Below are 16,895 nucleotides of genomic sequence, written 5' to 3'. Positions count from 1 at the left end.
ATGGAAGGGGAGGCCCCGTGAAAATAAGTTGGCATTCAATAAGTTAACACGTTCAAGACATACTATAGATAGGCAAATACGCAGAGCCTCGACTGAGGAGCTCTGAAATGGGGCAACTATACTTTCTCTACAATATGGGTCGATATGCAATCCCCCACTTATGTCAATATAAGTTAGAGCAACGAAGCAGAACCGGATGCACCATACAAACCTGATGCTGGCACGGGCAATGGTAACCGCCACAGTTTCCCCCATTGCAGGTGCACAAATAATAGTTGGGAGGGATGGGAGGGACAATGGAAGCAGGGTTGAAGTTGGGGGAACTGTGAGAGTGAGGGGAGGGGGCAAGTTCGAACTGTTGGGATTTGGTTGTGGAAAGAATGGTATTGAGAAAAAAAGCACACAGGTAATATGCACAATGATCACGGAAGACATAGCCGTAACACACTGGCATATGCATGACATTACATTCTTCATTGACAATGGCTAAGACAAGAGCTGAAGATATCAAAATATTGAGCTGGAATGTATGAGGCTTAGGATCTAGAAACAAGAAAAGGAAAATTCTAGCATGTATTCATAGACAAAACCCCAAAATAATATTTCTACAGGAAACACACATAGGGCCCCAACAAAGCGGGACACTGATACCGAATTGGGGGGAACACCAATATGCTACTAAATACTCCAAACAGGCGAGGGGGGTGGCGATTTTAATACACAAATAACTACCGTTTACAAGCAAGACGGTTGAGTGCGACCCAGAAGGGAGATACGTGATAGTTCACGGCACACTCTGTGATAAAGAGATACTCCTTCTCAACGTGTACGGGCCCAATGTAGACGACCTGGAATTCTACTCCCAGATATTCCAAAAACTGGCAAATTTCCCTACGGCTCACTTGATTTGCGGTGGAGATTTCAATACCATCCTAGATGTACACTCTGACCGCACGTCAACACACACGAGAACATTAACCAAGGCAGCAAAGACGATACTTACACATATGGCTGATCTAAACCTAAAAGATGCATGGAAGACGCTGAACCCAAGTAAACGAGAATATACCTTTTACTCCTCTGTGCATGACATGCATTCTAGAATAGACTTATGGCTTGTAGACAACGGTGTCTTATCTTGGGTTACGGAGACCCATATTCATCCTAGGACTTATTCAGATCATTCCCCAATACAAATGACATTACAAATACCTGGTAGGGTAGGCAATAGACCCCCATTGAGGTTTAAGCCTGCTGCGCTACAAGACCTGGTCTATAAAAACACGATGCTACAACAAATATAGGACTTCTTTGACATAAATGTAAACTCGGTGAATAGTCAGGCCACATTATGGCAAGCGTTTAAGGTTTGCATCAGAGGCAACTCAATATCCACGGAAAGTGGAATCCTTAAAGATATCAGGGGTAGATTGGACCGATTAGAAACTCAATTAAATGCACTACAATCACAGTATGCATATACTCCCTCAACACAACTCAAATCGGAAATAAAGGCCAAACTAGATGAATACACTGAGGCAGCAAATCAAGAGATCCGTTACTTTGATAAACCTACCACTGCACTTATGGCTTGTAGACAACAATGTCTTATCTTGGGTTAGGGAGACCCATATTCATCCTAGGACTTATTCAGATCATTCCCCAATACAAATGACATTACAAATCCCTGGTAGGGTAGGGAATAGACCCCCATGGAAGTTTAAGCCTGCTGCACTACAAGACCTTGTCTATAAAAACACGATGCTACAACAAATATAGGACTTCTTTGACATAAATGTAAACTCGGTGAATAGTCAGGCCACATTATGGCAAGCGTTTAAGGTTTGCATCAGAGGCAACTCAATATCCACGGAAAGTGGAATCCTTAAAGATATCAGGGGTAGATTGGACCGATTAGAAACTCAATTAAATGCACTACAATCACAGTATGCATATACTCCCTCAACACAACTCAAATCGGAAATAAAGGCCAAACTAGATGAATACACTGAGGCAGCAAATCAAGAGATCTGTTACTTTGATAAACCTACCACTGCACGCAGGTACGGAGAAGGGGAACGCCCAGGGAAACTTCTAGCCAGAATAGTACGAGAGGAAAAAGGCCCATCAATCATACCATGCATACATAGGCCTGACGGCATGGCAACCACTGAAAAGGACAAGGTGGAAGAAACGTTCCACACGTTCTACAAAGAGCTATACTCCCCACAGTGCAAAGTTACTGAGGAAGAGATTCAACACTACCTCTCCCAGATCCCAACGACGTTGATATCTGACAATACTAGAGAAACATTAGAAACCCCGATCACTGAAGCTGAAATAGTGGAGGCGATAAAGGCACTTCCCAATGGGAAAGCCCCAGGGTCAGCTGGCCTAGGGGCAGAATTCTATAAAGAGTTAAGCCAAGAGATAACCCCTAGATTATACGCAGTATGGGAGGAGGCCCTGAACAAGGGTGAACTCCCCGAAACCACCATAGAGGCAGTGATCACGCTTCTGCTTAAACCAGGGAAACCCCCCTGAAGATTGTGGCTCATATAGGCCATTGTCATTAATAAATGGAGACGCAAAGATATTCGCTAAAATCATAGCAACTAGACTGACATCACTGATGCCCTTTATGGTACATGAGGACCAGGCAGGATTTATCAACGGCAGATCCACAGCGATGAATATTAGGAAAAGTCACAAAATTATAGGCGATAGCGGTACCACTCGATATGTGCAAAGCCTTCAACACTGTCTCCTGGCCCTTCTTATTCGGAGTGCTGCGGAACTACGGGTTTGACCCTAATTTTATAAAATGGGTACAAATACTATATACACACCCCCACGCCAGGATTAGAATCAACGGAAAACTAACACACAAGCTGGAACTTCGAGGAGGCACTCGGCAGGATTGTCCATTGACCCCTCTATTGTTCACTTTAGTAATAGAAACTCTTGCAGATATACTTAGGTCTAGATACAGCTCATATGGCCTTCTGCTAGAGGGCAACCCACAAATTATAACTCTATATGCAGATGACATCCTATTGTACCTTAAGAATCCAGACCGCACACTAGGCAAGGTCTTAAAGGAGGTAGAGAAATTTGGAGAACACTCTCTACGGCTAAACCCCAACAAATCAGAGTTATTTCCACTAACAGAAAATACAATGCAACCCCAGAACCTACACAGCCTTATCTGGAACCTGGCACACATTCTGTACCTGGGTGCATACATAGCTAGGACGCCGCAACTATCTCGTGCCCTGAACTATAGCGCTTTGACGGTCGCGCTATGCACTAAGATAAAACGCTGGAGTGCACTACCCATCTCCATGATGGGGAGAATAGCGCTGGTTAAAATGATAATACTACCAAAACTATACTATCTATTTAGCACAGTAACGGTTTGGCCGGGACAAGCCTTGTTCACAAAGGTGACCAGTGCCTGCACAGATTTGGTCTGGGGTGGATATTCAAGATTACGCTGGAAAACGCTGATAAACACATACCAGAGGGGGGCGTTGATGGCACCGGACCTGGAGTTATACTATCTTGTGGCACAGGCACATCATGCGGCCTAGTGGGCCACACAATTCCTCAACTCAGGAACTCCACCACCTGCCCTGAAGGAACGTGAGGCAATTACAGCACTCCACAGGTTGTCTAGATCATCCCCCAAACACTACAACACCATAGACCCCACTAAGGTAACGATAACGGCATGGGCTAAAATTGCTGACGTATTTGCTACGAACAAGCTGTACCACCCTTGTATGCCGCTCTGGGGAGACCCTCAAACACCTTTCAACTTAGAAGGGGAAGTGGCCAGACACTGGAGTGCACGGGGCATCGCTCAATGGGGACAGCTTTTCATAGACAGACGCTTTGTTCAATGGGATGAAATAAAAGATATACTGGGAATCACAAGCAAACATAAACAGCAATGTGTGAATGTAAGTAATGCCATACGGAAAGAACACCCCACATTTCCAGTCGAACCAGAGATAAATATAGGCCTTGGATACATGTTCACTGGGGCAACGCAGAAAATCACAGCCTCAGCATTGTATAAAGTTATACTACAGACACGTCCTACAGACACACACACAGCCAGGAACAAATGGGAACATGATCTAGAACAAATGGAAGATAAGGAATGGGCCCAGATATGTGAGATTACCAAACAGGTTTCATCAAACTCTAGGTACAAACTAATCCACTATAAAATAATAAATAGGTCACACTATACCCCTGCAAAACTCAAACGGATTTATCTAGGCATGCCGGGAACCTGACCGAGGTGTAATGCAGATGATGCAAACATAAACCATATGCTCTGAACATGCATAAAGCTGAAGGACTACTGGGGTCTGGTGTGTGAAGCATTAGATGAGATGGCAGATCAACCTGTGGAATGGTCCCCACAGATTTGCATGCTTGGGGTGGTAGGGAAAATGAACCCGAAATGGAGGAAATTGTTGAGTCTAGGTCTTCTGCTGGCTAAGAAAGCCATATTGATGAGGTGGAAAAGCGCAACCCCACCAACCAAAGAAGACTGGGGCAGGGACATGATATGGACAAAAGACACAGAAGAACTATATATAGAAACGGTTCTGCCCACATCCAAGCCAAGAATAATATGGCCAAGATACAAACAATATCTCGCAGAAAAAGCCGAAATCGCTAGTGAGATCTCAGATGGAAATAACTGTGTATGATGTAATACAAAGTGATGAAGTGAAGTATATATATACATGTGCTGTACTTGTGTGCAATACTAAATAAAGTGTTAAAAAAGAACACACTCAATGTGACACAGACAATGGTACATATCAATAAAAAACCATGAATGAAACATTGTGTAAACGAACAACACTATACGTAAATATGATCATATTATCTAAAATGTAATGCATAAAACATTTCCGGAACTAAATAGCTAAATAAGACTACCTGATACGCGCTCGAAGTTGTTGTTCTCTCCAGGCAAGACATGGATTCAGAATCTTGCTCATTCATATTCAGTGCATAGTCATGGAGTTGTAAAGGGAAAATTTAATTCAGAGATGCTAATCTTAAAAAGTGGCTTGTAAAGAGAGAGATTACGAAAAGATTATGCTTATTTCTAAGGGCACTATAGCATAGTTATCTGTGCCGATAAATTGTTTTCTATGATGCTCCTAAAACCAAGGACAGATGTTCAGCAAAATGCGGTTTAGTTATAAAGCAAGACAATCTTGTAAATATTAAAAGTATTATAAGGGACATTTACACCTAAATCACCAATCCGTCCATTTAGTTACCTGTTCACTACCCCAAGGGCTACAGCTAAATCAGGAACTGTGACTCACCTGAGGCGGCCTGTGCATGAATAGAGTCAGAATTACATTTGGGAGCAATTTACAAGAGTTCTGAGTCGATGCTTCTTTGTGTACTTGGATTGGTCGTACATATTCGTGGCAAAGTGCAGGCTGCAGACACAGAATCGATCACCCCTCGAGTTCTCCAAGACTTCATGGGTTCTACTCTCAAGCTCTTATGGCGCAAATCCACAATATCTGAACCATTCTCTTATTCGATCTATATCCGTGGGAATACATGCATTGTAGTGCCTTTAGATTTCTTATGGGTCTTAGAACGGCAACTGAAAACCATACATGCAGGCATTATTGGAAATTCTGTAATAAAAAGGTCAACATTATTGAAAAATTACTTTGCATAAAAGCGTGAGAAAGAAGGAATTATGAAGTCGAGGTGAGTGTGAACTACCTTTAGTGGTAAATCAATTATGTTATGTTTTTCCTGATAAGTTTGTAATATTTAGGGTGCAAACCCGCTATAAAAAGTGCCTCTGTGAAGTAGCACTATAATAGACTATCATTCCAAGACCTTAGCTGTGATCCCAGCAGTGCGGGCGGCACTCCCTTGTCCACTACTGTGTGGTTTCTCTTGTTTTATAGTAAATATGTATCCATAGTACAAAGAATAGTATATTCAGTCTGTTTCATCTCTTTTTACTATGTTTTTATTCATAGTATTCTGAGACTGTGAAGTCTCTATTTATGCAGGTGCCATAAGGAAGGCCAATGCATTTCAGAATAACTTCCTTCATCAGGGCTTTATTTATCTGGTTTCAATAATCATAACACAAATTCGTAATCACCAAAGTAAGACAACATTGAAATTACCATATTCTATGAATTAGTGTTGCACAAGTACCATAATAACCTTGTTCATTCCACGTAAATATTCCATTCCGAAAATTAAACATTTACAGTAACCATTGTGTTCATATCCCATTAATTGACATTACAAGAATGAATTCATCACCATAGATCAAAAACATCAGTCCCATATTGTCAGATGTACCATCAAAAAATAATATCAACAGCATACATCACAATTATAATCAAAAGAGAATGATAAATATAAATACGGGTCGGGATAATTAGTTGAAGTGATGTGATCACGGAGTAAGCAAGAAAATATAAGGGAAATAGCAAGAAGTTACCAAGAATATATAAAGGAAAAGGATAACATATTACACTTGGCACTTAGGTCTGTCACGAATAAAGTAAAAAAGTTGTTTGCAGTATGGACTGACCTCTATTGTTAATAGCGTAGCTTTTGCACGTGTAACGTGTATGTAAAGATACTCTGGCTGCTGCTTAATGCATCCGTAGGCATTCAGCGCGATCTCGCGATGAAGATCTGAAAGTATTATAGGTATGGGGGATGGTTACTTTGTGTGATCAATATGTTGATCTTACCTAGTGTCTCACAGAGACTCGCAGTGAAACACTGCAAGTAGCAATGTTGTTAAAACGTTGCTATGGGAACGCCTAGAAGTCGTGCTTACCATGGGTAAAAAGTGGCGGTCATGTTGTGATGTGGACTGGGTCCATTAGAGTAGCCGTGCTGTGTGCATTGGGTGCATGCTTGTGTGCAAATATATTGCTTAGATTTCCAATAGGGTAAAGTGTAATATATTATCCTTTTCCTTTATATATTCTTGCTAACTTCTTGCTATTTCCCTTATAATTTCTTGCTTATTCCGTGATCACATCACTTCAATTAACTATCCCGACCTGTATGTATATTTACCATTCTCTTTTAATTATAATTGTGATGTACGATGTTAATATTATTTTTTGATGGTACATCTAACAATATGCGACTGACATTTTTGACCTATGGTAATGAATTCACTCTTGTAATGTCAATTCATGGGATGTGACCACAATGGTTACCGTAAATGTTTAATTTTCATAATGGAATATTTACGTGGAATGAACATGGTTATTATGGTACTTGTGCAACACTAATTCATAGAATATGGTAATTTCAATGTTGTCTTACTTTGGTGAACACGAATTTGTGTTATGATTATTGAAACCAGATAAATAAGGCCCTGATGAAGGAAGTTGTTCCGAAATGCATTGGCCTTCCTTATGGCACCTGCATAAATAGAGACTTTACAATCTCAGAATACTATGAATAAAAACACTATAAGAACAGATGAAACAGACTGAATATACTATTCTTTGTACTCTGGATACATATTTACTATAAAACAAGAGAAACCACATAGTAGTGGACAAGAGAGTGCAGCCCCGTACGGCTGGCTTCACAGCCAAGGTCTTGGAAAGAAGGAATTATACCATATATTTTTTCTATGCAAGCTATGTTTTCGTCACCGAAGCAAAACCAGTGTTGCGTAGCCGGCTGTATTGTAGGATAACTTTCATAAATAATTAATTGATGTGATGAAAATCATAACATGTTACTTGTCCCTTGAATGTACTATCGTGCATCCAAAGGAAACATGCTTGTAGACACGGTCAGCAAAGGATGCAATTCAATCCCAATTGAAACTGATGACAACTGATATATATCGATAACATAACAAATTAAAATCAAGTCAATGCAATGAGATGAATGAAAATAACACTACTGGGTACATTTGTTCTAAATAGATAGAAATGTAGAGATCAAGGAGATATGATTAGGTGACCTGCCCTTACCTTGAACCAGCAAACCGTTTGATTCAGGAAGCAGAGTAGTTAGTGGCAGGAGAACAGGGAGATGTTCACAGGTAGCACGACGGCGAGCTGAATCGCAGTGGTCACAGAAGTTCTCAGGTAGCATATTCACGAGCTGACTTGCAGTGGTCAAAGATGTTCTCATGAAAAATATCAAGTGGTTTATAAAGAATTTGAAAAGAGGGTGTGTATGTGAATGAATGACATGTATATGGCGTGGTCTTGTGTGGATTGCAGGGGTGCGGCCTCCTTCAGGGGATCCTGCTTGGAGACATGAGGTCTGGGGAAGTCATGTGAACATTGACCCCTGCACGTAATATACCTTTGAAGTGTACATTGTGTTTGGCACATTGGCCCCGCACATCCACTGGTGCGAACTTCCTTTGATAATGGAGGGGGGATGGATGGGCATGAGGCGTGCAGACAAGGCCCGGAACACTGCTGAATGGAGACACACTTATGTGGATTGCAGGGGTTGCGGCCTCCTTCAGAGCCCGGGAGGATAGCTTAGCGGCAACATGCGCGCCATGGAAGCAAGACGACACAAAGCAACACAGGTTCGATATACGGGTCCGCGCTTAGGAACCTCTAGGTGTTTAAGCCCGTTATAAATAATCAACTAAGACAAAAAAAACAATTACACGACTAAAAAAAACTACAATTCCTTTAACAGCGCCTCCATGCCCACGGGCTGTGTGAGCGCTTTAAAAATGCAAAATAAATAAATAAATAAAGATCCGGCCTGGAGACACAGGGTCTGGGGAGGGCATGTGAACATTGACCCCTGCGCATAAGATACCTTTGAAGTGTACATGGTGTTTGGCACCTTGGCGGTTCCCACCCCTGCCAGCACCCTTTGGCAGTGCACATCCACTGGTGCGAACTGCCTTTGATATTGGAGGGGGGATCGATGGGCATGAGGCGTGCAGACAAGGCCCGGAACACGGCTGAATATAGACAAACTTATGTGGATTGCAGAGGCCCGGCCTCCTTCATGGAATCCTGCCTGGAGAAACAGGGTGTGGGGAGGGCATGTGAACATTGATCCCTGCGCATAAGATACCTTTGAAGTGTACATGGTGTTTGGCACCTTGCCCGCCCACCCCTGCCAGCACCCTTTAGTGCACATCCACTGGTGCGAACTGCCTTTGACAATGGAGGGGGGATGGATGGGCATGAGGCGTGCAGATAAGGCCAGGAACACTGCTTAATGGAGACACACTTATTTGGATTGCAGGGGCGCGACCACCTTCAGGGAATCCTGCATGGAGACACGGGGTCTGAAGAGGGATTGTGAACATTGACCCCTTGAGCGTAATATACCTTCGAAGTGTACATAGTGTTTGGCACCTTGGCCATTCCGACCCCTGCCAGCACCCTTTGGCAGCGCACATCCACTGCTGCGAACTGTCTTTGATAATGACTGGGGTTGGATGGGCATGAGGCGTACAGACAAGGCCCGGAACACTGCTGAATGGAGACACACTTAAGTGGATTGCAGGGGCACGGCCTCCTTCCGGTGATCCTGCCTGGACACACGGGTCTTGGGAGATCAGGTGAACATTGACCTCTGTGCGTAAGATACCATTGAAGTGTACGTGGTGTTTGGCACCTTGGCCGTTCCAACCCCTGCCAGCACCCTTTGGCAGCGTACATCCACTGGTGCGAACTGCCTTTGATAATGGAGGGTGAGATGGATGGGCAGGAGGTGTGTAGACAAGGCCCGGAACACTGCTGAATGGAGACACACTTATGTGGATTGCAGGGGCGCGGCCTCCTTCAGGGGATCCTGCCTGGGGACACGGGTTGTGGGGAGGGCATGTGAACATTGACCCCTACGTGTAAGATACCGTTGAAGTGTACATGGTGTTTGGCACCTTGGCCGCTCCCACCCTGCCAGCACCCTTTGGCAGCGCACATCCACTGGTGCAAACTGCCTTTGATAATGGAGGGGGATAGATGGGCATGAGGTGTGCAGACAAGTCCCGTAACACTCCTGAATGGAGACACACGTATTTGGATTCCAGGGGCGCTGCCTCCTTCAGGGGATCCTGCCTGGAGACACGGGGTCTGGAGTAGGCATGTGAACATTGTCCCCTTTCAGCTTCTCACCCCTTTCAATCTGGGAAGTAGAAAACCTCATCAGGAAACTTAAACCTTCAAATTGCCAAGGTGATGCCTGCCCTGCCCCGATCATCAAAGCTGCTGCGCACGACCTGGCACCATTTATAACTAACCTCATCAATGCCTCCTTCAAAACTGGAGTAGTGCCTGATAACCTAAAAGATGCGTGGGTCATCCCACTCCTTAAAAAACCTACTCTTGATCCAGCCAACCCTTCTAACTATAGACCGATAACAACTGTACCTTTCTTATTAAAAATACTGGACAGAGCAGCCTATTTACAAATACAGGCCTACTTAGAATCAAACAATCTCCTAGGACTTAGGCAGTCAGGTTTCCGACCGAGACACGGTACGGAAACTGCATTAATAGATCTCACTACCCAGATCCAAATCCTGAAAGACAATGGTAAACTTGCACTCCTCTTATTGCTTGATCTGTCAGCAGCTTTTGACCTGGTCAACCATCAAACACTATGTCACCATTTGAAAACTGCAGCACACTTCTCAGACACAGCCACAGCCTGGATCAGTTCCTTCTTGGCGAACAGAACCATGAGGGTCTTCTCTCCCACTGATTCTGCTGAACCTTCACCAGTACCCTGTGGAGTCCCGCAAGGCTCCTGCGTGTCCCCGACACTCTATAATATATTCACAAAACCCCTCTTTGATATCCTTGACTATCTGGGTGTCACATATACTAATTACGCGGACGACACCCAGATACTCATTCCTATCTCGGGGAACTATGAAACAGACAGCAAAACCCTTAATGAAATCTACTCAATAACTCAAGCATGGATGGCACATCATGGACTTTGTCTCAATGACGAAAAAACTGAGTTGATCATCCTTGGCACTCACGCCAAACTCAAAAATCTCAATCCCGCATTTAAATCCTTCACCATAGATGGCAATCTCATCCCCGTGTCAAATAACACCCAAACCCTTGGGGTTTACATCGATGCCACCTTATCCTTCTCCAAACAAACTAATGCAGTAGCATCATCAGCCGCTTACACCTGCAAGCTGATCACTGCATGTAGGCCGTTCATCTCCTCACCCAATTGCATTACTCTTGCTAGAGCATTAGTCCTATCCAAGATAGACTATTGTAATGCCCTTTACTTAGGCACCAGCCACAAAAATATCAATAAACTGCAAGTAATTCAAAATAATGCCATCAGAGCTGCCCTCAACATCCCCAAAAAGATGCACATCTCGGAGACCAGACGCAAACTACGTTGGCTTCCAGTCAAGCACAGAATATCCCTTAAAACTCTGGCCCTTACACATAAAGCCAGGGCCAACCTTGCACCAGCCTACCTCACCAACCAACTTACACCTCACACCTCTTCAAGACCACTTAGAGCAGCACAAGCTAACACTATGTCCATACCGAGATTTAAACTTCATAACTCGGGTGGTGCTAGCTTCCCTGTACAAGCCTCTAAATTATGGAACACAATACCTGCACCTTTGCGTGCAGAACCTTCATTTAACCTATTTAAACATAACACGAAGTGTTGGCTTCACAACATGGACTCTTTGACACCCTAACCGCCTGATCCCAGCATGATCGACTGTCACGGCACACTTTTGTAATTAATGTACTTATACTAGACTATGTATATATGCATTTGCATGACTAAGTTTGTACCCACCTGTAACTACAATGTAACGTAACCCTTATTGACTGCCTTCAATTGCAACTGTAACCAGATCTATCTTATGCGCCCGTATGCCCCTGGGCCTGGCTGCGCTTTATAAATAAAATAAATACAAATACAAATTAAGATACCTTTTAAGTGTACATGGTATTTGGCACCTTGGCCGTTTCCACCCCTGCCAGCACCCTTTGGCAGCGTACATCCACTGATGCGAAATGCCTTTGATAATGCAGCGGGGGATGGATGGGCATGAGGCGTGCAGACAAGGCCCGAAAACTGCTGAATGGAGACAAACGTATGTGGATTGCAGGGGCGCGGCCTCCTTCAGGGGATCCTGCCTGGAGACACAGGGTCTGGGGAGGGCATGTGAACGTTGACCCCTGCGTGTAATATACCTATGAAGTGTACATGGTGTTTGGCACATTGGCCATTCCCACCCCTGCCAGCACCCTTTGGCAGTGCACATTCACTGGTGCGAACTGCCTTTGATAATGGAGGGGGGATGGATGGACATGAGGCGTGCAGAGAAGGCCCAGAACACTGCTGAATGGAGACACACTTATGTGGATTGCAGGGGCGCGGCCTCCTTCAGGAGATCCAGCCTGGAGACACGGGGTCTGAAGAGGGCATGTGAACATTGACCCCTTGAGCGTAATATACCTTCGAAGTGTACATAGTGTTTGGCACCTTGGCCATTCCGACCCCTGCCAGCACCCTTTGGCAGCGCACATCCACTGCTGCGAACTGTCTTTGATAATGAATGGGGTTGGATGGGCATGAGGCGTACAGACAAGGCCTGGAACACTGCTGAATGGAGACACACTTAAGTGGATTGCAGGGGCACGGCCTCCTTCCGGTGATCCTGCCTGGACACACGGGTCTTGGGAGAGCAGGTGAACATTGACCTCTGTGCGTAAGATACCATTGAAGTGTACGTGGTGTTTGGCACCTTGGCCGTTCCAACCCCTGCCAGCACCCTTTGGCAGCGTACATCCACTGGTGCGAACTGCCTTTGATAATGGAGGGGGAGATGGATGGGCAGGAGGTGTGTAGACAAGGCCCGGAACACTGCTGAATGGAGACACACTTATGTGGATTGCAGGGGCGCGGCCTCCTTCAGGGGATCCTGCCTGGGGACACGGGTTGTGGGGAGGGCATGTGAACATTGACCCCTACGTGTAAGATACCTTTGAAGTGTACATGGTGTTTGGCACCTTGGCCGCTCCAACCCTGCCAGCACCCTTTGGCAGCGCACATCCACTGGTGCAAACTGCCTTTGATAATGGAGGGGGATAGATGGGCATGAGGTGTGCAGACAAGTCCCGTAACACTCCTGAATGGAGACACACGTATTTGGATTCCAGGGGCGCTGCCTCCTTCAGGGGATCCTGCCTGGAGACACGGGGTCTGGAGTGGGCATGTGAACATTGTCCCCTGTGCTTAAGATACCTTTTAAGTGTACATGGTATTTGGCACCTTGGCCGTTTCCACCCCTGCCAGCACCCTTTGGCAGCGTACATCCACTGGTGCGAAATGCCTTTGATAATGCAGCGGGGGATGGATGGGCATGAGGCGTGCAGACAAGGCCCTGAAAACTGCTGAATGGAGACAAACGTATGTGGATTGCAGGGGCGCGGCCTCCTTCAGGGGATCCTGCCTGGAGACACAGGGTCTGGGGAGGGCATGTGAACATTGACCCCTGCGTGTAATATACCTATGAAGTGTACATGGTGTTTGGCACATTGGCCATTCCCACCCCTGCCAGCACCCTTTGGCAGTGCACATTCACTGGTGCGAACTGCCTTTGATAATGGAGGGGGGATGGATGGACATGAGGCGTGCAGAGCCCGGAACACTGCTGAATGGAGACACACTTATGTGGATTGCAGGGGCGCGGACTCCTTCAGGAGATCCAGCCTGGAGACACGGGTCTGGGGAGGGCATGTGACCATTGACCCCTGCGTGTAATATACCTATGAAGTGTACATGGTGTTTGGCACATTGGCCATTCCCACCCCTGCCAGCACCCTTTGGCAGGGCACATTCACTGGTGCGAACTGCCTTTGATAATGGAGGGGGGATGGATGGATATGAGGCGTGCAGAGAAGGCCCGGAACACTGCTGAATGGAGACACACTTATGTGGATTGCAGGGGCGCGGCCTCCTTCAGGAGATCCAGCCTGGAGACACGGGTCTGGGGAGGGCAAGGGAACATTGACCCCTGCGCGTAAGATGCCTTTGAAGTGTACATGGTGTTTGGCACCTTGGCCGTTCCCACCCCTGCCAGCACCCTTTGGCAACACACATCCACTGGTGCGAATTGCCTTTGATAATGGAGGGGGGATGGATGGGCATGAGGCATGCAAACAAGGCCCAGAATACTGCTGAATGGAGACACACTTTTGTGGATTGCAGGGGCGCAACCTCCTTCAGGGAATCCTGCCTGGAGAGACGGGGTGTGGGGAGGGCATGTGAACATTGACCCCTGCGCGTAAAATAACTTTGAAGTGTACATGGTGTTTGGCACATTGGCCATTCCCACCCCTGCCAGCACCCCTTGGCAGCGCACATCCACTGCTGCAAACTGCCTTTGATAATGAATGGGGTTGTATGGGCATGAGGCGTACAGACAAGGTCCGGAACACTGCTGAATGGAGACACACTTAAGTGGATTGCAGGGGCACGGCCTCCTTCAGGTGATCCTGCCTGGACACACGGGTCTTGGGAGAACAGGTGAACATTGACCCCTGTGCGTAAGATACCATTGAAGTGTACGTGGTGTTTGGCACCTTGGCCGTTCCAACCCCTGCCAGCACCCTTTGGCAGCGTACATCCACTGGTGCGAACTGCCTTTGATAATGGAGGGGGAGATGGATGGGCAGGAGGTGTGCAGACAAGGCCCAGAACACTGCTGAATGGAGACACACTTATGTGGATTGCAGGGGCGCAGCCTCCTTAAGGGGATCCTGCCTGGGGACACGGGTTGTGGAGAGGGCATGTGAACATTGACCCCTACGTGTAAGATACCTTTGAAGTGTACATGGTGTTTGGCACCTTGGCCGCTCCCACCCTGCCAGCACCCTTTGGCAGCGCACATACACTGGTGCAAACTGCCTTTGATAATGGAGGGGGATAGATGGGCATGAGGTGTGCAGACAAGTCCCGTAACACTCCTGAATGGAGACACACGTATTTGGATTCCAGGGGCGCTGCCTCCTTCAGGGGATCCTGCCTGGAGACACGGGGTCTGGAGTGGGCATGTGAACATTGTCCCCTGTGCTTAAGATACCTTTTAAGTGTACATGGTGTTTGGCACCTTGGCCGTTCCCACCCCTGTCAGCACCCTTTAGTGCACATCCACTGGTGCGAATTGCCTTTGATAATGGAGCGGGGATGGATGGGCATCAGGCATGCAGACAAGGCCCAGAACACTGCTGAATGGAGACACACTTTTGTGGATTGCAGGGGCGCAACCTCCTTCAGGGAATCCTGCCTGGAGAGACGGGGTGTGGGGAGGGCATGTGAACATTGACCCCTGCGCGTAAAATAACTTTGAAGTGTACATGGTGTTTGGCACATTGGCCATTCCCACCCCTGCCAGCACCCCTTGACAGCACACATTCACTGGTGCGAACTGCCTTTGATAATGGAGGGGGGATGGATGGGCATGAGGCGTGCAAACAAGGCCCGGAACTCTGCTGAATGGAGACACACTTATGTGGATGCAGAGGCGCGGCCTCCTTCAGGGGATCCTGCCTGGAGACAAAGGGTCTGGGGAGGGCATGTGAACATTGACCCCTGCGCGTAAGATACCTTTGAAGTGTACATGGTGTTCGGCACCTTGGCCGTTCCCACCCCTGCCAGCACCCTTTGGCAACGCAAATCCACTGGTGCTAACTGCCTTTGATAATGGAGCGGGGATGGATGGGCATGAGGCGTGCAGACAAGGCCCAGAACACTGCTGAATGGAGACACACTTTTGTGGATTGCAGGGGCGCAACATCCTTCAGGGGATCCTGCCTGGAGACATGGGGTGTGGGGAGGGCATGTGAACATTGACCCCTGCGTGTAAAATATCTTTGAAGTGTACATGGTGTTTGGCACCTTGGCCGTTCCCACCCCTGCCAGCACCCTTTGGCAGCGCGCATCCACTGGTGCCAACTACCTTTGATAATGGAGTGGGATGGATGGGCCTGAGGTGTGCAGGAAAGGGCAGGAACAACGTTGAATGGAGACACACTTGATTCACTGAAAAACTGAAACAACCATTGATAAAAGTTCTGTTGTGTTTTATTTTGTCTCTGATTTTGATGGCACAAATGTACTACACAAGGGTATTACACGTCGATCGCAGTGTCCAAGCCTCCTATGAAGCCACCATGTAAAAGAACGATAGGCCACCAGCCTGTACCACCTGTGAAAGAGAAAGATACAAACTGTTTTTAAATGAACAAGATAAGTGTATCAAACCTTAGTTGTCAATGACAATTCTTGTATCCAATGGCATTGTTGCCAGTACAAATGTTACCTAGACACTGAACAATATTGAAAGACTATGCATTCCATTACATTTGGGACACAAAGAAATATTGCTTCATGAATGTACATGAAATTAACATAAGGAGACCACTATGATTTCCCCAAATTTTGAGTCATGTATAGAATTGCAAGTACACATCACAACTACAGTACACTTACTCGTTACTTGGATTGCAAGGGCGAACCGTTGCTCGAAGTTCGTGCAAAAGCACCATCATAATCCCCATCATAATCCCCAACACGGTCCGTGTCAGGCAGGCTGCCCAGAAGTTTGGCAGCTCGGTAACGCATTGTGGCTGTGTCTCGCCTTCCAATATGTAGGACAAGCATCCAGAGTTTTCTCGGCAGCAGCATTTCTCCTCCTAAGTTGGCATTAGCACGCACCAATTGCAGATACACCAGGTGGAAACGCCATCCATGCGACTAGGCTCAGGCTCTTGATTTGTTGAATCGTCCTCCCAACTGTCGTCTGAAGCCCCATCATTTGCGCATCTTTCTCTTTTGAGTAA

The sequence above is a fragment of the Ambystoma mexicanum genome, chromosome 8 (genome assembly GCF_040938575.1).
Source record: "Ambystoma mexicanum isolate Mex_15411 chromosome 8, UKY_AmexF1_1, whole genome shotgun sequence".
Classification (NCBI taxonomy): Eukaryota; Metazoa; Chordata; class Amphibia; order Caudata; family Ambystomatidae; genus Ambystoma; species Ambystoma mexicanum.
The sequence above is the reverse complement of the archived record's forward strand: the minus strand, read 5'-3'. Positions refer to the sequence as shown.